At 48.2% G+C, this 22,974-nt stretch overlaps 1 pseudogene; it reads right to left on the bottom strand.

The window, feature by feature from the left end:
- Positions 1 to 12,377: 12,377 nt before the first annotated feature.
- On the bottom strand, positions 12,378 to 22,591 carry LOC119360474 (annotated as a pseudogene).
- Between the last annotated feature and the right edge of the window lie 383 nt (positions 22,592 to 22,974).

Here is a 22,974-nt window from a genome sequence, read left to right as displayed (position 1 = left end):
CAACCCTCTCACTCGGAGGCTTAGCCGCAGCCCAGTGCTAGCCTAAGTTATCGAAATCCTACCGAGTGAAGAGTAAAACCTCTCACTCGGGGGGCTTAGCCGCAACCCAGTGCTCGCCTAAGTGGACTAAAGAATAAGTCGATTGCAGTAAAGGCGCCTTGCTTTGAACCTGCAAAAGACATTTCGAGCTGAAGGCAATCGTATTCAAGCACTAAATTCAAGTTTGAATCGATATCTAAAGGAACCGAAAGTGCTCAGGCGTCAAGCCCGTTAAGGTTTGTCGGTTACAATTCCACTCGGCATACCGAGGCAAATTTAAAGCGTCGAGCCAGAAGAAGTTTTTTACCCCTCCTGTGGAGGGCTGGAAGGTGCAACGAATTCATCAAGGTCAATTCCGTCGGCGATCTGAGTGGCAGCTGCAAGGAAAGTTTCCATAAAGGACCTGAAGTCGTGCTTCTTGGTATTGGCCACCCGAAGGGCCGCCAGCTTCTCTTCTCGCGCATCTTTGCAGTGGACTCGGACCAGACACAGAGCGACATCTGCACCACACCGAGCCGAGGACTTCTTCCACTCCTGCACTCGACCAGGGATCGTGTTCAAGCGGGCCATCAGCGACTCAAGGTCATTCTGAAGTGTCTCCTTAGGCCAGAGCGTCGAGTCGATGCGTGATGTGGTGGCCTTCAGCCTTGCGAGATAGTCCACGACAGCTGCGACACGGGACTCCAGTCGGAAAACTTCCATGGCAACTTCGTCGTTCACCGGAGAATTGACGGGGTCGAGGTTTGGCTCCAGCCGGCTAGTTTCTTCTTCAAAGTTTTGACAAAATTCTGCAAGGGTGATCACTAAGTCAAGGGGATGGTCGAATGGAAAAATCACAATTGGAAATGTCTGCCAAGCATAGAGGTTTACCTTCAAGCATAAGAAACAGCTTCTTGGCAAGTCCACTCAGGAAGGCCTCCAGATCAGTTTTCTTCCCAGTCAATTTGCTGACTTGGTCGGTCAGGGCAGCTTTATCAGTTTTCAGTCGGCTGACCTCCTTGTTGGCAATCCCAAGAGCAGCTTTCAGATTGGTATTGTCTTGTTCAAGCTTGGTGACTGAAGCTAACTTCTCGTCAGCAAGCTTGATCTTCTCAGCTAGCTCAAGGTCTTTCTTCTATTGGGCCTCCCTTACCTTACCTGCAAGTTACAGCAAGATCAGATTTTGAAACAAGCAAGGGGAAAAGCAGTCGTCAGGGTCTCACCAAACATACCTTCGGTCTCCTCCTTTGCCTTTGTCAGCTTCTCCTGAACCAGCTTCAAGCTCAGCTCGACTTGAGTATGCTTGTGTTCCAGCTCTGAGTAGCGAGCCACAAGATCACAAGAGTTCTGCGAAGAACCAATCGACTAAATATCAAATATAATTCACTTCCGAGTAAAAAAGGGAAAAACACACGTTTCTAAGACTACAGCCGAATACAAGCATTCGACCGTAGTCTCGGGGACTACACCCAGTGGGTGCACTCAGCGTGCCCCCACTAATCCTGTTGAAGACAAAGTCGACCAGTCGACCTCAAAAAAAAGTGCGAGATGCATTCTCTAAGACTGTGATCAACTGCAAGCAGTCGACCACAGTCTTGGGGACTACACCCAGTGGGTGCACTCAGCGTGCCCCCATCGGTTCGTAAAATCCAGTCGACATAGTCGACTGACAGCAAGATTGACATCAATAAAGCCTAAGGCCGACTGCCAGCAGTCGACCTTAGCCTTGGGGACTACACCCAGCGGGTGCACTCAGCGTGCCCCCGCTAACACGGAGTTTAATCGACAACACCCAGTGGGTGACTGCTATAAATACCGGAAAGGAAAAGTTTTTGGTAGCATATCCAACAGAACAAACAGTGGTCGACTGACCTGGACATTGCTTTGGAGGGCAGAGCTGGCGTCATAAGCTGCCTGGCTCGCATCCCGGATGGTCTTCAACTGCTCCATCATGATTCCCGCCTGGCGTATTGCCTCCTTCGCCGCGCCAGCTTGGTCCTCCGGGACATGGTGCGTTGTGAAGAGGGAGGGCTGCTGAGCACTCGTCAATGGATCTGCGAAGGACACCGTGTGTCGAGTGGTGTTCCCTTCCTCCGTAGTCGGAATCTCAGGCGCCGTCACATCCTGAGGCACCTTACTGGCGGACGCTTTCCGACTCCTCCTGCGCTTCAGGGTTCTTCATCCTCGTCATCATCAGGGAGATCGATAACAACATTGGGTGGGGCTACGGAGAAGAGTCAGGATCAGAGATCGCAAGTCGGTCGACCAAGAACGGCGTTAAGAATACAGTACCTGGTTTCGAAGTTGCTGCGTCCTCCATCTCGTGGTCATCAGCCCGGGCTGAGGTTTCAGAAGTAGCAGCACTGCAACTCCAAAGGATCAGTCGACTAGCTTCAGCGTCGACCAGAGACAAAGTTCACACAAAATGAGAAGATTCAAACAACACGATTACCCTGATATGGTAGGGATGGACACCTTCATCTTCGGTAGGAGCTTGATCGTCTTCGACGGGGCCGCCCTGGGCTGCTTCGGCGCCTTTTCAGTCGGCACCGGAGAGGTGGTCCGAGGGCGCTTGGTCGACTGGGTCGCGGTCGCAGCCCCCTTACCACGTTCGGTCGAAGGGTCGTGGACAAGCTTTGACCGCCTTTCCGAGCGCGGTGGTGCGACCTCCTCCTCCTCTTCCTCCTCGTCTTCAACGTCATCGTCATCGCCGTCGTCATCATCATTGTCGTCGTCATCCCCTGCAATGTCCGAGTCCCACTCCTCCTCTTCCTGGCTCTCACCCCCACTCGCCTCACCCTCCTCAGTCGGAGTTTGTGCCCCATTGGGCATCGAGTACAGCTCGGTAAGGGCCTAGCAGATATCAAGACAAGGACCAGTCGACCAGTCGGCAGAGTAAACAGAAATGAATGCGACAAGAACGCAGTGGAGTGCAGAGCAAGTGTACCTTGTTTGGATCGCTGTTGTGGTCGAGTGGAGGAATCCTTCTAGCTCCGCGTGGGTTGTCCTTGTTTCCGGTAACGGCTACCATCCATCTTTCCAGAGTGACATCGTCGACTGCTTCCGGATGGACTCGAGTCTCGTCTTCAGTCCCACAGTACAACCACATGCAGTGGCTCCGGAACTGCAGGGGCTGGATACGATGCCTAAGGAAGACCTCCAAGAGATCCATGCCCGTCACTCCCTCCCGAACCAGCTGCACCACGCGCTCCATCAACATCTTCACGTCCGCTTTCTCCTCCGGAATCAACTTCAGAGAGGAGGGCTTGTTCACTCAGTCCATGGTAAACTGTGGGAGTCCACTCGACTGCCCCGGCGTCGACTGGTCCTGGCAGTAGAACCAAGTCGACTGCCAGCCTCTGACCGACTCGGGAAAGGTCATGGGTGGGAAGGTGCTCTTGTTCCTCACTTGGATCCCCAGACCCCCACACATTTGGACGACTCGGGTTCTCTCATCACCTGGGCTCGCCTTCTTCACGGTCTGAGAGCGACACGTGAATATATGTTTGAACAAACCCCAGTGCGGTCGACAGCCCAAGAAACCCTCACACATGGACACAAATGCGGCAAGATAGGCGATAGAGTTTGGGGTAAAGTGGTGGAGCTGCGCTCCGAAGAAATTCAAGAAGCCACGGAAGAAAATACTCGGAGGCAAGGAAAATCCACGATCAACATGGGTGGCCAAGAGCACACACTCACCCTCTTCTGGCTGGGGCTGCCATTCCTTCCCCGGAAGCCTCGCAGCTCCATGAGGGATCAAGCCCTCGTTGGCCATGTCGAGGAGGTCCTTCTCTGTGATGGTCGACTGGATCCAGTCTCCTTGGACCCAGCCCTTCGGCAGGCGAGATCTGGAAGAAGACCCTCCGCGGCTGGTAGATCTCCCCTTCGCCTTCTCCGACGCCGACGCCTTCTTTGCACGCTCCAGCGCCGCCGTCTTCTCCTTGGCCATGGTTGCCAGCGAGGTGCGCGTGGAGGAGTTGTGCGGGGGCGAGAGCGAGCGCGCTGAACGGGAACGAAGGGAGCAGAGAGAGAGAGAGAGAGAATGCTGAGGCACAGTACAGAAATCCTCGCCGGGCGCATTTATAAGGTCCCTTCCGAGTGGCTGACATGTGGGCCCGGTCGATCTAATCATATCAGGAACAGTTGCGCAGGCGGGATACGTGGCGAAGAAAGCGGCCCGGAGATCGAGGCGTCTACGCCCCGTCCCATCCGAATGCCGCGGTCCGCTCCGCTTCGCGCGCGTCCCCAAGTTTCGTATCCCGCTAAATCCGCGAACGGCAGATCGGTCTGTCAGACGTGGGGTTTCCCGCGATCCGTCGCTCGGAGACCGCCGAAGCCCGAAAAATCACTCGACGGAAGAAGAGAATGGATCGAGTCGACCGAAGACAAGTTGCTCACTATCGACGAAGAAATTCTTTGGCCCAGAACAACGCACGGCCAGTGTGCAAAGGTTAATCGGAAACGACATCAACTCCTTCCTCACTCGAAGCCTCAATCCATTCGGGGGCTAATGATGGGGTCATGTACCTAAGGTAGGGTCATGGACCTGATCTAAGTACCTTACCCAAGGACACCCTTAGAAGAGGTCACCTTCCAGTCGACCAACGAGGGACTCACTCGACTGACTGAAGGACTCGACCACGAAGACTCACTCGACCACCAGGAGGTCAAGAGGCACTCTGCACTGCAACGGCCTGTAATTAAGTAGGCTTTATGATAGTAAAGACACTTTATGTGGGGCGTTATCAGTAACGCCCCAGACTTAACTCACCTTAAACCCTCTCCTACGTGGGCTGGCTGGGGTCCTGGCGCACTCTATATAAGCCACCCCCCTCCACAGGCAGAAGGGTTCGGCACCTTGTAACTCATATACTCATAATTCACTCGACTGCCTCCGGGCTCCGAGACGTAGGGCTATTACTTCCTTCGAGAAGGGCCTGAACTCGTACATCCTTTGTGTTTACAACCTCTCCATAGCTAGGACCTTGCCTCTCCATACCTACCCCCACTCTACTGTCAGGCTTAGAACCACGACACCAACTGCGCCACCTGTTGATTAACAGTGGCCATGCCGGATGCCAGGGATGGGTCAAATCCCTTAGGGTCATTACAGGTTGATGGTAGCGGTGATCTAATGCTAGGATAATCTATGCCAGCCTGGCTGCTCTGATACCAAGACCTGTGGCACCCCGATCCGTATGGAGCAGGAGGCCTTCGCATGTCAGCCCAGGATAACACCTGACGCACGACAGGTCCATGATACAGCATTCCAGGTACAAGAATGTTCATCAAATACATGTGTATATAATTACATCAGTGATGAATATAATCTTCTGGCATAGCCCTAAGGCTATTTACATGGCAGCGGAAGTCTATTAAAATGGCGGCGGAAGTCTTGGCATCATAACACTTTGGCTGGGCTCCACAACTCACAGGACTGGCAAGATTACGGCCTAGCACGACGGAACAAATGAACGACCTACAAAACTGGCATGACACGCCAGGTCAGTACATTGAATGTACTTGCAAGACAACCAAATACATAGCATCCAAACAAGCAGAAGACAAAGCAAGAACCAAGCGTCTACAACAACTATCTCATATCAGAACTAAGCATGGCATGATATCAACCCAAGACATAAATCAAACTAACATCATGGCATCTACTAGCATGGCAACAACATGGTATAGCAAATTTACTTCTAACATGGCAACAGCAAAACATAGCATATCATCTCAATCATATCCATCAAAGCATGGCATGGCATAAATAAACTACCAATCATATCAAATGCAGACATAGCATGTTAACTGTATGCAACCATCTCATGATCTACCATGGTTCTTTACATGCAAACATATTACTCATGCAATGCAACCAAACTTGTGCACTGAGTCCCTCGGACTCTCTTACCAACGGTGATCCCCTCATTTCCTAATCACCAACAGAGACAAACTCGTGATCCTTACGGCGATCACAACCCGACCAACAACTGGCCCGTGATCCTTACAACGATCACAACCCGACCACATCTGGCCCATGATCCTTACGGCGATCACAACCCGACCACATCTGGCCCTGCTTAATTATTTTAGGTTTATCCTCCATTTCGACCAAGACCCGATAGTGTACCCTACTATGAACTTATGCCCATGACCGAGGACGCAGCTATCGATAGTTTAATTACACTCTGCAGAGGTAGCGCACTGTACCCACACTACGGAACCCATGGCCTCGCACTCCCATTCGGGTGGACCAATGGCATTCCGACGAAACCGATCTACTGTCATGACACTCTCCCGGCCACTCCGACTCACTCCCCACTGGGCTAGTCCTGGGTGGCCCCGTGTCTACCTCCAGACACCTCAACGACCACCGTCGTGGCCCGTCCCACTCTGGGACACGTGCACATAACAACAACAACAGGCTCACAAGGTTATGCTCCGCCAACCTGATCAGGGTAGCAAGCGCCCATAACCTTCCCTAGTTGGAGGCACCGACCAAAGGCACGACAATAGACCGAATTAAGGCCGTCCCATACCGGCAAATGTGGTTGCACTTGGAAAAAGTTCGATTTGGTGACACTATGACTCGATCCCATCGATGACGGAGGGGTTTTATTATTAAGTCATGTTATTATCTTCTCCATCATCAATCATCATACCAGCATTTTAACATGAATGCAACAATGAGCATACATCATACAACTGCTTTAACAAAACATCGGGCTTCTCAAGTGAACACTTACAGCACAAAGAACATGACAATACCAAATACTAACATATCCACGGTGCATTACCATCATCATAGCACTTTATAACGATGACTTGAAAATAAATGAGAGTAGTGACATGGCATCATCAATAACAACATTCTAACTAGCATGGCAAAAGATATCATGAAACACACAAGCATGATAAGCATAAAGAAATAACTGCAGACGAAAACAATAAGAAACAACTGCAACTACACACACACACAAGGTGCATGCAAAGTCAACATGCAAGTTTGGGGCTCATGATAAGAGGTTGGCTTGCCTGGGGGTCGACAGATACTCCGGGAAGAAGTGAGGAACGACCGCGGAAAAATTAGCCGGAAACAGTTCTCTCTAGGAGGGGGCTGTTTACGGACAAGGGCAAAGTGGTCATTTACACAGTGTCAAACCATAGTGAAAATGATGGGAACGGAATGGGCTCGACGAGAAGAAGACGCGGGCGTTGGATTTACCTCAACCGGAGTTACGAGTAAAAAGATACGGGCGTTTAAAACTCAGGGGATGATCTGTAAAAATACTTCTACAAACAGGTCTTCTACAACCGAACGCGTCTTTCTCAAAATACGTCTTCGATCAGGGAAAACGGCTTCGGCGGGGGCGCTTCCACTTAAGTGATGTGGCGTGGACTGGGTCCAAGGGGCAGAGGCGGGGCCGGGCTCTTGAGTCGCTGGCAGGTGGGGTCGGGGGCCCGCCTGGCCAGGTCAACGCCCACCTGGCCGGCTTCTTCTTCCTCCTGCACGGGAGCGAGCGTGGCCGAGGGAGGCGTCTGCCTCGACGAAGATTGCCGGCGCGTCCGGCCACCTCCTGGGGCACGCGACCTACCGAGAAGATCAGGGCGAAGAGGCCCATCTCGGGGTGGTGCTAGCTGCCGCCGAGGAACACCAGGGAGGGAGCAGCACGGCCCGCGGCGGAGAGGGCTTCGGCCGCCGGTGGGGATGGAGCTATGGTGGCTCCGGCGACGAGGCGAGTAGCTGGGAGGGTCTGCCGGAGTTTGGGGAAGGTGCTGGTGGTGAGGAAACGGAGAGGAGGGCTCGGGCGACCGAATCGATGGAGGCCCAAGGCGGCGGCTATGGCGATGGTGGAGGGACCAGAGAGGCTCCGGGCGAGGGGGAGAGCTGCGGGAGGGTTTGCTGACTGCGAGGGGGCTTAGGAGCTGCTACTTATAGCCGCGGAGGGGCTCGAGGGAGGTGGGGAGGAAGTGGCATGCGGCGGGCAACGTGTCCGCGCGTCGGCGACGACGCAGCGTCGGCAGGCGCGGCCAAGGTTCACGGGGACGCACGGGAAGGCGACGAGGGGGATCCCGATGAGCGCCAGAGGCTCACGGAGACGAGCAAAGCTCGAGGACAAGAGGAGGAAGAGGACACCAGCGAGGAAGAAGACGAGCTCACGAGAACGCACTGTTCGGTCGTTGGCACGGCTCGCCGGAGAAGAAAACGGAGGGGTAGCGGGGTCCAGGCGAACGGCGACGACGATGGGGAGCTGCTAGACATAATGGCGAGGTCAGGGACGGTCGGAGCAGCGATGCCGACGAGAACAGTGGCTAGACCACCGTTTTGGCTGGTTGCACGCGTGGTCACCACTAGCATAGCGTGTTCTGGAGATTTTACTGAGGTTAAACCATGTCTACTGCGTAGTCCTTCGAAGATGGAGTGTTACTGAGGTAAATGCTTGGGTAGAGACAAAGGGAGATGAGTAAACCAAGCTCCACAAGTTTGCTGTTGCAAACTTGGCAACTTGCTGGAGATAAAACCAGAGAGAGTGAAAGGTAGAATTGATGTCTAGGATGCTTAGGGTAGCAAGGACTACGGTCTTGGGGATTTTAAGGGCATTAAGACAATTATTTGGCATAGCTGCAGTGCAAATGCCAAATCTGGTCCAAAAAACAAATGATGATGAAGACTCACTAGAAGTGTTGGATTGATCTATAACTTGGCAAATCCTCATTATTTGGTCATAGGTAGATGCTGTAAAAATATCAGCCCATATGGACTTGCCAAATTGGTACTTTCTTCACAAGCATCACTCTTGAGAGAAACTTGAGAAAATCCTAGGAAAATATTGGCTAAATAAAATTATCCAAACTCTTGGGTAGGTGGGTTATATGGATAGGAGAAGTCTTGGAATTATTTTCACCCCTAATGGAGCAAGATAAAATATACTTGCTTCACAAACTGAAAATTTGGACAGAGAACAAGAATTGCTCCTGTGCTCACATCGCTCAATGAAATGAGCTAAATTTGGGTGAAGGATAATGATTTGGGATACTTGAGAGTATGGAAAAGTTTCATCGCATTTGGAAACTCGATGAGGGTACTTCCTTCACGAAGTGACAATCTGGTGAGAAACTTTGAAAAATTGCACGGGGAGCTAGGATGATTGGATTGAGCTCATATTCGGTATCCATGGGTTATTTATCAATATTAAACCCTGCCAAATTGAATCTCAAATGGTATTAGTAATAAAGCACTTCCTTTGCAAAACTTCAGAGAAGGCAGAAATTTGCATTGGACCATGTGCCCAATTTTTGTTCTGTGGAACATGAGATAAAGATGGAAGTAGTGATTATATAGCAAGGGCAAGCTCCACAATTTATGTGGGAATTTTCCCAGCTATAAAAATAGTAGTTCCTTTAGAAAATGGCAGAAATGCAATATTGGTGTTAAATAGGAAAATGCAATTTTCCTTATTTAATTATGGCCAATATAATTTCCAGAGCTTGGATTAGGCATAATTATCAACTCCACCAATTCACATGAATTTAGGAGATGGCTAGATATGCCTTTTGATTTTATTCCTCAGAAGGGCAAGAAAAGGAATAAATCTCAATTAAAAAATATTGCATGGGACTTGGCAATATTTTTGCATATCCAGGGTTTAGAGGGATAGAAGGGTATCTGGGAATAGATGGGATGATCAACAGATCAAAATAATGATGGCTCCTTTGTAATCACAAAGGGCACAATCAAATTCCAAAAATTTGGAATTAGGGTTTGAGAGGGTTTAAGATGATGCAACTGAGGTCTTGCCCATTGAAAAAGACATGAGCAAGTTTTGGAAAGGTTGGAAATGACAAGAATTCTCAGGGTCATCAGCAAAACTCAGGAGAAAGATTTTGAAAATGAGTGCCGGGAAGAAATAACAGCACAAAAATTGATAACCCAATTTTGGGGCTGTTACACGCGGGTACTTTAGCCCCACATAAACTTGGAGGGTGACACCCTTCATATCATAATGTAGTGCACATTGATTTTCATGAAAATCTATCTACACAAAGTTTTATCAAATTTATAGAAAATATATTTATATATACAATACCAAATATATATCATGTGAAAATATATTTCATGATGAATCTAATGGTATTGACTTGGTATTAGATGTTTCTAATTTTTCTATAAACTTGGTAATAGTTTATGCAGTTTGACTTGAAAACTCTTATACGCATTGTACCTTGAGACCGAAGGAGTATACTGGTTATGAGGATCAATTTGTGTAGGGTTACGTCCTTTGTTGATGTGCAACTTCAGATGAAACTCATACACGCATTAGTCATATAAATCGGTCGATTTATCCTCAGAGTAGTCAATCTCCTTTTATATTATGGAGTCACACAAGTATTGCAATAGATCCATTTACAACCTAACGACAATTTCGACTCGCTTCACAAGCTTGAAGTCTCTCATCCTTCATCGTGCAACTGCAATGTCACATTATGGCTGAATTTCCGATGCCCCAGAGGAAGAGCAAGATACTTGACAGCATTGATAGTCCTACAACAACCAATTAATTAGGTCCATGGTTGGTCAAGGACTCTCACCAAGCGAGTCCGCTCACCGCGGGCCTGAACCCGAAACAACTACGACATGCATTTCTGGTGTGCTTCCTATAGGATCAATAAAATATCTTATTATGGTATTTTCTTCTGATGTTGCGGAGCTAGCAGCCACCAAGCAATTCAAACATTTATTGTCAACAATTACGATAGATGGCTTTGGGGGCACTTGTTTTACGGTAGTACGTTGCAAAGATATCTGGGCAGAATCCAATATATGACAAGGTTGCCAAGACATTGTAATTACCCTGGACCGGAAAAAAAAGTATGTAACTATTCAGATTTTGCCATTTTGGGAAAGCTGTTGCCAAATGTGCCAAGTAAGGTACCAGCCGGAAAGACTGGTTAGATACCATAAAACCAACAATCAACAATAAATGTGCCAAGTAAGGTGCTAGAACAATCTGCGTCAAGTTTTCTGATCTGTTAGTTTCCATGGAGTTGTTATCTGACATAATAAGGTGGAGAGAATTAGATGGATGTAGAAAAGGTAGAACAAATTTCGGCGAAGCGTTCATCTCGAATGGAAACTGCTGGTCGAAGCACAAGATTGTATCGATTTTCTTTTCCTTTTTGTAAGAGTAGCTCCTGAAGTTCACAAGCTCATGAAATGCTGATATCATGTTATCCAATAGAGAACTATTGGTCAAGTTAATGGTACCGGATGAAAATAGAATTTGGAGAACAGCCCGAGTGAGTTTACATCTCTTGATCGTTGATCACTGAATATAGTCACTGCTAATCCTCTGTAGTTTGTGGAGGATTTTCTCGTGGTACTTTTTTTTCGTTTGCGATTCGTCGTGATTTTATCCCTTATAGGTTTCAACACACATGGCATGGCAACGGCATGTTTCTAGATTCCCACTACCTTCTAAACGAGTATATCGTGGGTACAGAGAACGTCCTCAGTTGTGAACCTACACTGACTAAACTAAAGTACCTCACCAAACACCGATTATTTGAGCACACGTACGTCGTCCAAGACATAATGCATACCCGTGGACCCAAAGAACACACTGACCGCGTGTCGGAAATTTGGAGAGCAGACTTTGTGCTCGGTTGCTGCAAGAGCACACAACACATGTGTCAGCTATCTCGCAGAAAAAAAAAATGTCTCAGCTTTAAAAAAAGAATTTCAACAGACGTTTTGTGACAGACTCTATCGAGTTTGAATCTCTAAATTTTAGGAAAAAAGATCTCTTCATTTTTATTTCTGTGACGTGCAACGCAGGAGCTCCGCCGACTTTATTAAGAGAGAAACAATACAGAGGTTGCAAGTTTATAAGAAAAACTGACTAAAAACATGGAAAAAAGAAAAGAGAAGAAAACAACAACTGTTGAAGCCAATTCAAACAGACCACCACCATCTAACGTGATCTCATCCTAGATTGATTGTAAACAAGATCTTCGGAGACACCTTCGAGAATGTAGCTACGCCCGAGGACGCCGCCGTCACGGGCATCAACCCTTGTCGATCAAAAAGTTCTCTGCTAGACCCGTGCACGATCACCCCACCGAAAAACCCGGGATGGATTTGGCCAATCCACAACCTCCAATGCCACATCGACTCTGCCCGGTCATTTCCCAATTGAAGGAAGTACTCTTCGACAATGCCTCAAGTAGGAGGAGTCCCATGGGCTCCAACATCGCCAGAAACGACCCCTGCCGAAGAGCAAGGCTTTCGCCCTAAACCGTATGCCTTGTCATCTCTAACCATAGGGAGAAGCCAGACCGCAACGAACCTTGCATGATCAGCCGTAGCTCCGCTTGAATTCCGCAATCGTGAGCCAGACCAAAAGGAAAGGAATGACGCTCACGACAACATCACCATGGTGGACTGCCTGCATTGAGGCCAGCACCACCTCCACTATTGCAGCAAGGGCTTTGGAAGCCACAATGACGCACAGTACGCCACCACCACTCCTGCGCCAAGCCGCTCCCGGACAGATCAAGCACGACGGCTGCAAATCCGCCTGGAAACAAACGCCACGTACCAGGGCCGATGGCCTGGCCACCACACGCCGCCACCCCCGTCCACACGACCTAGAGCAGCCAGCGCCACCGCGAGACCGGCGCCCCATGCTGACCACCTGAGCCCATTGGATCCGAGCAACCACCCCACAACACAGTCGGACCTTCCACAAGAAATGAGGGAAGCTAGAGGAAAGCATGGGGCGGGGTGCACCTTGATTCACGGTCGCCCTACCCTAAAAGGCGCGTCCGTCCGAGCTGGTTAATGGCCGTCATCACTCAGCCCCGGCCCATCACAGTTTTGCCACGTCCACCCTTCGCCACGTGAAAAACTATGGTCAACTTGAATCCAGTGTTTTTGTCACCGATTAACATCGCATTCGGTGCATTTTACGATGAGCGTCTGCGCGTGTGTACTATGTCAAAAAAATATAAAATGATATTTTTTTTGCTAACGACAACATAATTGTTGTGTTTTTATGGATTTAACTCAACTCACCGGTGCAGCCATTTTGCACTCAGTTGCCCCCGAATTATGAACCTAAGCTCAAGTATCATGTACAACTTGATATGAAAACACACGAAAATTCTCATGATTCAACAGTAGGCGTGGAAATTGGTAGTGGATAATCCTAAATATCCGATATTCGTATTCGAGAAAATGCCTATTCGTATCTGAAACATCAGAAATAAAATGAAAATGGGAACTATTTGTATCCGAATTTATTATAAAAAACTAAAAAATATATGGTATGGGATTTTGACACAAATATGGATATGGAAGTGAATATATCCGTATATGAATTAGATTATGGGAGGTAATTTTTGAAATTCTAGCTGATATGCCAATTATCAAGCATAAAAGCCAAATAAGTAGTCAAATTTTACTCTTTGTATGCTTAAACCTATAAATTACTATGCATTACAGTAGTATTTATTGATAAACCTATTTATCATTGTCTTATTATACGTTGAAGTTGATTATTTCATGTCACATAGCTATGGACTAATTTTCTTAAGCAATATGTCGCTATTATTCCTATCCGTGCCGAATCAACTAACATCCTATATGTATATGTATTCGAGTTACATACGATCCGCATTCATATCCGATAACATCTTATTCGTTTTGAAAATATGGAAGTAGAAGTGGTAGGAGCACTATCGAACTCGTATCACCCCTAATCGAATAGCACTGTGCAGCCAATCGAACCGTGACGTCTATCCCATCATCGCGTACGTGCCATCGCCTCCAAGAACCTCCGGGTAAGTCCCAGCGACGACTCATCGCAGTCGCTGTCGGTAGTGTTGACACCAGATTTTGGCACGGTTAAGAACATATTTCAGATGGCCTCAAATGGAGAAGTGATCTTCATAAAAGATTTCCGTATTGTTGATATGAACATCTTTGAAGTTTGGATCATCGCCGTCCGATTTCATCTCGAAGGCCGAAACTATGCTCAAAGTACTAAGATCTTATATTCAGAGTACAGTTTAGCCGATTAAGCCCTGAAATGGAAAAATGAGCTAAACGGGTTGTCTTCGTCTCATCGAAACGATCGATTTTGATATAAAACTCGTCCAAATCCGAGTTCGTATGCAAAAGTTAGAGCAATCGGAGTGCAGCCCTGTCACGAGGCGAAATATGGCGCCCCCCACCAGACGCCATGTCTGATTGGTAGCGCGAGTAAACATATCTTTTGCACGAGCTATTTGACCCTCAAGCTGACCTCTGATCAAAAAATATTCAACACGAAAGTTGTTCGTATCATCGAAACGGTCAAGATTGCTTTTGGACTCGTTTCCATCCGAGGTCATTTACCACCACAAAAAATACCCGCAAGGTGCAGTCAGTTTAAACCGAACAGTTTTGGAAAGTTCCGACAAGACCAATCCGAATTTGAGTAAGGTTTTGGACGTGAATCCAAGCCTTTTTCTTGCACGGGAAGTCCAGCTGCCTCTTATATACCTAAGGGGTGACGGCCGATTGAACAACACACAATTGATCAATTCATCTACCACTTTTACCTTTACTTTTATCTTTTCTCCTTAACCCTAGTTCTTCTTCGTCCTCGTTCTTCGTCTGTTCTTCTTGTTGCAGGGCGGCGAATCTCGAGGCCCTAGGTGATCAGGTCGACCTAGGGCAGCCCATAGCCGCCGCGCGCCCAGACGGGGTCCCTCCCGGGCGTGTGGGATTTTGGGTCCTCAAAAGCACCCACCGGATTGCCTGCGTACCGCGCTTCCAGACGGGTGTCCTTCGACGTGAGCTGTGGTGCATCACCCTCGGCGTTGGAGGTACACGGTGACGTGTTCGTGTGCGAACACACTTTTTGGCGACTCCGCTTGGGACGAAGCTTTGAACGGTCTCCGGCCCGTTCTTGGTACGAAGAGATCGTCGTCTAGGGTTTGCAATCAACAAAGGTAATATGAATACCCAATTCACATATATTGATGCAAATAATGCATATGTTGTTGCTAGATCATCTAATGAGCATAATGTATCGGCTAGCCCTAGCTTTATCAGTCATGCATCTAATTATGTGCAAGGGCCGATGCAACAAAATCTCCATGATTCTACTTCATATAATTTTAGCAACATGCAACATATGTATCCCAACTCCCATGCATCGGCAACCCCACAAATTTATATGCCGATGAATAACATGATGAGTTCGGTTAATCAAGTTGAGACACCCTATGTAGGAACTTCCAATGGTATGCAACAAAGTGTTTCAAGTTTTTATTCATCGACAAATAACTTGCAGTACGCTAATCCAAACGTGCTGGTGGATAGGGGAATTGGCCATGTTACTACTAGTTATTTGGCCAATTACCCTCAAACATCATATGCTACGCCTAACGCTACTAATTTTTTGGCACCATACGCAACTGTTGATGTCCATAATTCGGCTCAGCACCTTCATGGTCATGGCCGAATAAGTGAAACTTCTGCAGGAGCACAAATGCCTTCACCTACTACCTTGACATATCATGTCCCCCCTATACAATTACAGAATTTCGGCAACATCATATTGCCGAAAGAGTCTAAAAGCATTGGGGGGCAACCATATCCAGACTGGGTAATTGAGAACAAGCTTACATTCTCTTGGGATTTGTGCAACTCTATTCGCCAGGAACTAATAGAAGGCGGGAAGCCTCATGATTTTTCTGCTGTAAAACCTAGAATTGTGCAAATGATGCAGTCGCCCAGTGTTGTATCATCCAGTGTACCACCTAAAAAATCGCAAAGTTTCGGCACCGCATTGCCGAAAGAGTCTCAAAGTATTAGGGGGCAATCTCATGACGAGTGGATGAAAATTGAGATGAAAAAGTTTGAAGCTCGCCAAGCTGAGATGTGGGCTAAAATTAGACGAGAGAGAGAAGCCTTGCAAATTCAAAAAGATAAAGTTGTTGATTCAGGTAACAAAGAAAATTTGGTTATTAGAAAAGCCGAATCAAGTAGTATATATTCTAAGACCATCAAATCCAAAGAGGCAAGCATTATTGAGAAAGGGCATGGAAAGCATAGCAAAACAACTATACTTGATTTTTCCGAAGTCAATGGAACCTACTTCCTGCCCTATGAGTTTCGTGCCATAGAAATTGACAAGCCTCAAGGACAAGAACAAGTAGCCGAACAAAGTTCGGGTGACATGGATCTTCAAAGCAATGATGCATGGAATCAAGAAAAAGATGATGACAAGGTGTTGGGGAGCCATCCAAAGATGGAGCAAGATGTTCTTCAAGTGGCACCACCATCATGCTCTCCCAACATATTTGAAGAGGTATGCATAGAGAGTAATTTGCCTATTTTCAGATTTGGTCGCAACTTCATTATTGATGCATCTATAAGAAATATTCCCATAAGTAATTTTGAAAGACCAATGAAGAAGGGTAATTTACTTGTTAGCAATAAACTTGTTATGGAACATATCGGTCAACACATTGCGCCATTTATAAAGACCGATAATGACTTATTGTTACAGCCAAAGCTTTTCCTGTTGCTTTATCTAAAGTTCATATCTAGTTGGGTAGCTTTGCTTATTTCGTACTTGGCTTGCACTTGGTCTCAATTGAGACATGTGTGTTCTAAATATTTTTGTTTCAGAAGTTTAAAGCCAAGGTTAATTTCTTTTGAGAAATCTGATGCTAATATAATATCTTATCCAAAGACACCAGAGATAGAGTGGAAAACACAATGCATAGACGAATGGGGAGATTCCAAATCTGAACCATTCGTTTGCTTATCTCCAAAACCATTCACATAGCAAGATTGGCTAGAAAACAAGAAGTTTACCTTCAATTCAAGCATGTGTGACCAAATATTTGATTTATTGCTGAAAAATAATTACATAAGAATTCTTTGTCACCATGTTGAGCCATCTATCCAAGGACAAATGTATTGTAAGTTGCATGATTCGTTCAAGCATAATTTTGAGGATTGCAACATGTTCCGTCAAATATTTAAATCGGCCATTGAAAAAGGATGATTGAAGTTTGTTGAAACACCAAGAGATGACCAGTCTATTCCGATTGGTCCCCATGGCAAAAAGTTTTTGCATCGGCTGCTTCAAGCCGATACATTTAAAGAGAAGGTAAAAACTACAGGTGATGGGATCAAGCTTTCAAGTAAAGAAGTTGTTGAAGAGCATAATGAACATAATCTTGAGGGTGAAAATTCCATCGAAGCTACAGTGCAGATACCAAGTACTGGGGGGCAGCAAGAAAATCCAAAGATCGGTGCAAGCACAACCAAAGAAAACAAAGGCCGACGTAAGCACAAAGGTAAAAAGCCGAAAGTCACTTTCGCATAACTATTGGAAAAATATCAAAAAAAGAGTGAAGAGAAGAATGCTTATCGGCCAAATCATGCAAAGAAACCAAGATCACCCCCAAGGTGCAAATATGCGGATTGGTATTGGCAAAGTGATAATTTTAGTGCAACATATTCATATCCTTATTTTGGGCCGTCAATGCGAATGCCGTGGATGCCTCTCTATGCTCATATAGATACATATATATCATGGGACAGGTATGATACAAGGGCACATTCTACATCTTATTCTAGACCATCTCATCAATACTATGCAGCTCAAAGAAGATCAACATTTGAACAATCATGCGTCAAAGATCGTTTCAATCATAAGGAATCGGTCCAGAGCTCAAGGAAGAAGAAAGAGGTGGTCAAGCAGGTTTACCGCATTAAAAGAGATGGTCGTAAGAGTGCAATTTCAGATTTGATCTTAAATGAAAAAGAGCCAATTAAAGTGTTGACATTGGCTACTAAAGGCAATGAGACAAAGCAACCAATTATTGAGAGTCAAAGTGCCAAATCTGAAGAAAAGAATTTGAGAGTGCACAAGGCCCAAAAAGAGTTGCCATTGGTTGAAACAAAATCACAGTTGAGCTGCTTACTCGGCTTATCGTATTGGCAAAAGTAGGAGTTACAAAAACTTAGTGCACAAGAACTTGAAGAAAGGAACATGGCATGGGTTCCCAAAGGGAGTACTCAAAATAAGAATTATGTGCAAGTTTCCATTATAAGAAGTGCGGCAAAGGTGAAGAAGGAAAATAGTGAAAACTATGAAGGACCAAGCCAAAGGTTTCAGCATCTTCGGTCTACACATTATCCATATTCTTCAACTATGTCATTAACGCCTATGCCATTGAATTCGTCGTCAGGTATGATTGGTAACCATCAATGGGCTTATTTTAATCCATGGATGCAATATAATTTCTTACACCATGAAAGGGTATTACCAAATCACTATACATTTGATTAGCTACAAATTTGTTGCTGATCCAAATGGCCGAAATACTTGATTTGTCATTTCATTCGTTTATTTCGGCTATATGTGCTTTGAATAAAGTTTACATGGTAATGGCTGATATTTATCTATCATCCTAAGATTATGTCAATGCATGGCCGGTGTAGTATCCTAACATCGTCCTCAGTTCAATAGGAGACCAAAACAAGCCTCATACCACTTAAAATATTTTTGCACAATAATAAAAGCCGAATATGAAAGTTTATTCGGTTTGGAGCTTTTGGTTGCCATAGGTGCTATACATATTGAGGCTTTTGGTGATTCGTTATGAGTAGTGCAACAAATATCCAAGGGTTATGAACGTTTTGACGAATCACTTGTAGTTTATCTTGAGGTATGCCTAGATGCAAAATTTACCTTGGGTTGCTTTAAAATTGTTCATATATCTAGACATGACAATTTGAAAGAGTTGGCACAACAAGCATCCGGCTACTATGTTAACCATGGTGTATTGTATTTCTATCAATAGCTGATGCTAGGTTTTGTCAACATAGGTAAGGCCGAACCGAAGCCCACCGCTTCGGCCACTAATAAAACTTTTATGCAGGCGAAGTAAGGGTTGGAGGAAGTTAATTCTTAATTATCTACAAAATCTAGCGAAAGGGTGAACAATATGGTTCGGAGGATGGTTTTGATCTATGCAACCTTATCATCGGATTGTTATTGAAGTTGGGAAAGTTTCACCCAAACTTGCACCGAAATATTCACACAAGCAATGACCGATATAAACTTATCGTCCTAAGCATATGCAAAATGGCCGTTGGAGTGTTGACATCGTCCTTAGAGCAAGCTATGTGCAAGTTATTTTTCGGCACACAAGCTTTGTCGAAAAACAGGGGGGCATGTGTTGACACCAGATTTTGGCAGGTCAAGAACATATTTAAGATGACCTCAAATGGGGAAGTGATCTTCATAAAAGATTTCCGTATTGTTGATATGAACATCTTTGAAGTTTGGATCATCGCCTTCCGATTTCATCTCGAAGGCCGAAACTATGCTCAAAGTACTAAGATCTTATATTCAGAGTACAGTTTGGCCGATTAAGCCCTGAATATGACCTCAAATGGAAAAATGAGCTACACGGGTTGCCTTCGCCTCGTCGAAACGATCGATTTTGATATAAAACTCGTTCAAATCCGAGTTCGTATGCAAAAGTTAGAGCAATAGGAGTGCAGCCCTGTCACGAGGCGAAATATGGCGCGCCCCACCAGACGCCATGTCTGATTGGTAGCGCGAGTAAACAGATCTTTTGCGCGAGCTATTTGACCCTCAAGCTGACCTCTGATCAAAAAATGTTCAACATGAAAGTTGCTCGTATCATCGAAACGGTCAAGATTGCTTTTGGACTCGTTTCCATCCGAGGTCGTTTACCACCACAAAAAATACCCGCAAGGTGCAGTCAGTTTAAACCGAACAGTTTTGGAAAGTTCGGATAAGACCAATCCGAATTTGACTAGGGTTTTGGACGTGAATCCAAGCCTTTTTCTTGCACGGGAAGTCCAGCTGCCTCTTATATACCTAAGGGATGATGGCCGATTGAACAACACACAATCGATCAATTCATCTACCATTTTTACCTTTACTTTTATCTTTTCTCCTTAACCCTAGTTCTTCCTTTTCCTCGTTCTTTGTCTGTTCTTCTTGTTGCAGGGCGGCGAACCTCGAGGCCCTAGGCGATCAGGTCGACCTAGGGCAGCCCATAGCCGCCGCGCGCCCAGACCGGGTCCCTCCCGGGCGTGTGGGGTTTCGGGTCCTCAAAAGCACCCACCGGATTGCCTGCGTACCGCGCTTCCTGACGGGTCTCCTTCGACGTGAGCTGCGGTGCATCACCCTTGGCGTTGGAGGTACACGGTGACGTGTTCGTGTGCGAACAGGTAGCAGCGTCGATCACCTCCTTCATCTCCGCGGCCTTCTGCCTCATCGCGGCGCGCACTCTGGACGTCTCGCCGAGCACCCTCTCCACCGCCTCCGCCACCTCGTCCCTCGTCACGGCCGCCGACGTGCTGCGCGCCAGCTCCACGCACACCCTCATCTCCTCCGCTAGCAACTTGGCATTGTAGAACTGCTCCGCCGAAAGCGGCCACCCGACCATCGGCACGCCGGCTGCGAGGCTCTCCTGCGCCGAGTTCCACCCGCAGTGCGTCAGGAAGGCGCCTGTGGCAGGGTGCGCCAGGATCTCCACCTGCGGTGCCCAGCACCGCACCACCAGCCCGCGCCCTGCTGCCTCCATTCTCTCCACGAACCCCTCCGGCAGACCCGACGACGGTGACTCGCTGCCGTTCATGTCGGCGGCGGGCTGGGCCACCCACACGAATTTGTGTCCGCTCTTCTCGAGCCCCATTGCCAGCTCCGTCGCCTGGGACGCGGATTTTTCGTACAGCTGCACCGGGGCCGCGCTATCCTAGCGGTCGAAGCGACGCGCTTTCCCTCGAGATGCCCACCTCAGGATAGCGATTTAGTGCACGTATTACCGTGTCAGACTCCTGTCGTCGTAGGGTAACAGCTCCACCGCATCCTCTGTATTTTTTTGTCTCTACCCGACCCCTTGCATACCGACGCGGCCCGTGAGCCACGGCTGGTTTTTCTCCCCCATACAGCGCACTGCTCGGTCTCCTAATTCCTCGCTGTAATGGCTTGGGTCCAAGGAGGCGAGTCAATGGCGCCGGCGCTCGCCGCACTGGGAATCTCCCCGGCGGCCGACTGCAGGTACGTATCAAGACTGGATACTATTGTACTAATCGCAACGCTCGTCCGGGATGCGATATAGTCGATTTCTTAAGATTCCCCAAGCGAGTTTCTGAATCCCCTCTCCTTCTTGTCCCTGAGCCGGAGCACGGATCCAACCAAGCCGCCGGCGACCCGTCCTCCGCAGTCAGGCCGATCGATGGAGGGTGGTCGGGGTCGGATCTATCGCCCGGATCTATCGTCCGCCCATCCTCTTTCACCAGCCGCTCCTGCCTCCCGCAAGGATTTGGCTTCAGTTCATGCTCTGCCTTCCTTGGACCCCCCTCCCCCGCCGCCTAGCATGCTCCTGGAGGTACGAGTGGGGACGCAGACATACCTTTGTCACGGGCCGCCTCCCCCCGTGTCCGATAGTGCCTGAACTTTTCTCTAGCTGAACAGTACCCTAGGCTATGAGATAGGCATATCACGGGCGACGGGTACTACTAACCCATCCGATGTAACCGTGGCCTGGCCATCTTATGGTAAAGGCTGACGCATATCCCGATGTATATGAACGACCCGGATAAGAGGGCCGGGGTGCAGCTGTGCTATTTTATATTTTCGCCGTCGCCTGCGACGCGGAGATCGTGTACAGCGACCCGAACGACACGTACAGCACCGAGCCTCGGTTGCTTGCCGAGCCAAGCCAAGATGGGGCTAGTCGTTGTCGCCTTCTCCGGCAATGCCGATCTTGCTGCCCGGAGCAGCGGCCCGACAGGGAATATCGGGACATTGTGGAGCCATTGCCGGAGCATGCTTAATCCCTTGGGCTCCAGCTTCTCGGCGGTGTTCACGAGCAGCGCGTCGGCACGTGAGAAGGCGGCGATCTGCCTGCGGATGAAGGTGGACCACGTGTCGCAGCCGTCGGCCGCCGCGAGGTGATCGGTGAGCTGTGAACGGTGGACGCTGATGTCCGGGAAGCTCGGGAGGATGAAGCACTCGTCATCGTCGTCGCTGGGGACAAGCGGGACGCTGTTCCAGAGCGAGTAGAGCGCCGAGCCGTAGCCGCTGCTGGTGAGCAGGACGGAGTGCGTGACGCCGGGGTCGCCGCGGGCGACGTCCACCGTCCAGGCCAGGAACATGTCCGCCACGACGTGCACATCGGCGAGGGGGTCGGAGCGTCTGAGTTCCACGATGAACTGGTGGAACGCCGGACGGAGGGACTCGGAGGCGAGGAAGAGGTCGATGAGCCGCTGGAAGGAGCGTACGCTGGCGTTGGCGGGGCTGAAGGGGATGGCGTGGACGGCGATGCCTTCGTCGTCGAGGTGGGCGCGGAGGGATTCGGCCGTGCAGGAGGTGGCGACGAAGGTGACCCGGGCGTCCGGCCGGCAGCGGCGCACGAGGGCGGCGAGGCAGCGGAACGGCGCGAGGTGGCCCTGCGCCATGAACGGGAACAGCACGACGTGATCAGCGCGTCGCTGGTGATCGGTTTCAGCTGCCATGGCGCGCGAACGAATCGGTCGGTGGTGGCGGTGGGCGGTGCCGGTGATCGGATTGATCTGATCACGGGGGGAAGTTCGCAAGTGCAACGCCTTGTGGGTTAGTTTGGTTTGGAAGAGAAGATCAGAAGAGGGTTAACATCTCTAAAAATTGTAAAAGCTCTCTCGGAATGGGATGCTCTCAGCGCTCAAAGTATTTTATTGGTGCGGTTTCCCTTATCTATCATCCCGGGCTGCCTCCGTGGCCTGCTCACTGCCGCATGTCTGTCACGTCTTCCCATGCACACGCAGTTGCAAATTCACTGCGCTGTTAATTGTCAGACAATTAAGCATCTTGCCTTTCACGTGAGTGAATTATATATGGCCAAGCTAGTCTTAGCTTATAT

Source organism: Triticum dicoccoides, chromosome 2B (assembly GCF_002162155.2).
Source record: "Triticum dicoccoides isolate Atlit2015 ecotype Zavitan chromosome 2B, WEW_v2.0, whole genome shotgun sequence".
Classification (NCBI taxonomy): Eukaryota; Viridiplantae; Streptophyta; class Magnoliopsida; order Poales; family Poaceae; genus Triticum; species Triticum dicoccoides.
This window is presented reverse-complemented; position numbering and strand designations above follow the sequence as displayed.